At 42.9% G+C, this 2,351-nt stretch overlaps 1 non-coding gene across 1 annotated transcript; it reads left to right on the top strand.

Annotated features, from left to right (window-relative positions):
- The first annotated feature begins 1,955 nt into the window (after positions 1–1,955).
- Positions 1,956–2,096, top strand: LOC119930293. The gene has a single exon (XR_005451775.1). It is a non-coding gene; the product is annotated as a small nucleolar RNA SNORA7 (small nucleolar RNA).
- The last annotated feature ends 255 nt before the right edge of the window (positions 2,097–2,351 follow it).

Below are 2,351 nucleotides of genomic sequence, written 5' to 3'. Positions count from 1 at the left end.
AGATCGACAGTACACTTGAAAAAAAGTCATGGTTCTTTACCAGCCTTCACCAGATTTGTATTGACAAGAATGGACTTAATGGTATCACACAATTCCGCTTAGACCTAGTGATAAATGCTGTCAGACAAAGAAATAGAAAACTGGATCAAGAGGGTCGGAAACTTCCTCTCGGAGATTGCCAGAGTTTAATGACACAACATAACATCAAGCTTCATATCAGATTGAAAGTCTGTGGAAACTGGTGATTCATTCAGTAAGCGCTTAGTACAGTGCTCTGCACACAGTAAGCGCTCAATAAATACGATTGATGATGATGATGATACCTATTATTCTATTTATTTTATTTTGTTAATATGTTTTGTTTTGTTATCTGTCTCCCCCTTCTAGACTGTGAGCCCGCTGTTCGGTAGGGACCGTCTCTATATGTTGCCGACTTGTACTTTCCAAGCGCTTAGTACAGTGCTCTGCACACAGTAAGTGCTCAATAAATGCAATTGAATGAATTGAATGAATTCAGTCATATTGAGTGCTTATTCATTTACTCAATCATATTTATTGAGTGCTTACTGTGTGCAGAGCACTGTACTAAGCGCTTACAGCCCCCGTATGACGATGAGATCTTAATCCACTATGACTATTACTCATTACTGTGTTTTCTAAGAGCTTTCTATGTGACCACCTACTGTGCTAAGTATTGCGTTATGGGCAAAAGGATCCAATCAGATGGTCCCTGTCCAATATGAGTCTCACAATCTAAGAGGGATGGAGAGCGGGTATCTTTACCCATTTTTAGAGATGAGAAAACTGAGATCCAGAGAATTTTAGTGGCCTGCCCAAGATTACACAAGAGACCAGGGTCCTTCTCGGGAAAACAAATTAAACTTCTAGAGCAGTTTCATCAGTGTCACCTCTGAACACATTCAACAAAAGAGCAGGAAAGGGTGATGCAGTATGGTCTGAAATGCTGTAAGCTCATCAACATTGACACAATGGTTTGGGGGAATGTTTAGGATTAGTTAAGGCCCCAGATAAAAAAGAAATAAGGAATTTCTTTGCACATACATCTAATTTGCCCTTCAAACACACCCCATTCTCTAGAGCAGTCATTGCATTGCCTTTTGAGTCCAATCTGTTCTGCAGACTCTTACGTTCTGTCGCAGAGAGGAGTTAGGCAGCCCAAAGTTCAGAGCAGGGCAGAAATAAACATTTCATCCTCCCATAGCCATGCTCACTGTCGGAGTGTGTCGTCACAGAACCTCAGCTGCTCTCTGCCTTGTTGGATTGTGACCCTGGGAAGTCATCTGGGCTTCACTGAAGAAGACATGAGGTTCCTACATTTAACTAGAGATTCGTGGGTCAGTTACATTTACTCACTCAGTGGACTGAAAGTGTGTCACTCCCAGTTAAAAAAAGAAAAAAAAATCAACTTTGGGCATTCTAGTCCTGCCAGGGAATTTAAATAGCAAGAACCTAGCTATTTACAGCTTATTTCTGTGTTTTGATCATAATGTTACTGCTGTCATTTTTTTGAGTAGAAGAAAATATTCAATGGGGCAAACTTCTGAGCAAACTAAATTTCAGGTTTCCAGATCAAGAGAATGGTTTCAGAATCCATTTTGTTTCTCACATTCTCTTTTCACCATCAAAAAGGTGGCAAAATCTGACCTGAACTGGATCTCACTCTTCTGCCAAACACTTTCTCTCCCTCTCCTCTACCCCAGTTTTGCTCCTAGCCCTCCTCTGTCCTTCACCCCAGATAGCTTTGAGACCTGCAGTCCTGCTATCCAGTCCTCCGCTTCCCTGGCAATGAACCAGTTCCAAAGCTCCAGGCTCTGGGTGTTACTTCTATTCTAATTATCTCGGACCTCCTTTCCCTTCTCCATCAGAGGCATGACCTTCTCCAAGGCTATCTTTAGGGCCCAATAGAGAAAAATCTTGATTCTAAGCCATAAAGTCTTCTCTCAGGATCGCACCTGAAGAGTTTCCAGTACTACTCTACCAGTATCAGCTATGGGAGGGAGAGTCAAGCAGAGGTATACCTGTTCCATTCCTAGCTTGAGCAGTGGCTAGCGAGTGGGAGGCAATCTGCTACAAATCAAAACGCCCCTGTGCTGGGCAGCAGCGGTATGGTAGAGGATCGCGGGAAGAGACTCGCGAAAGAAGGCAGTGGTAAATCATTTCTGTATTTTTACCACTAGAACTCTATGGATACATTACCAGGACGATTGCAGGTGGAAGTGGGGCATTCTGGGAGAGAAGTGTCCATGGAATCGCTGTGGGTCAGAGTCACCTGGACAGCATAAAACAAGACAGGCTGTAGATAGCCTTATGCAAAATACACGGGATGGAGA

The sequence above is a fragment of the Tachyglossus aculeatus genome, chromosome 6 (assembly GCF_015852505.1).
Source record: "Tachyglossus aculeatus isolate mTacAcu1 chromosome 6, mTacAcu1.pri, whole genome shotgun sequence".
NCBI lineage: Eukaryota > Metazoa > Chordata > Mammalia > Monotremata > Tachyglossidae > Tachyglossus > Tachyglossus aculeatus.
Note: the sequence above shows the minus strand (reverse complement) of the source record. Positions and strands in the feature narration are given on the sequence as shown.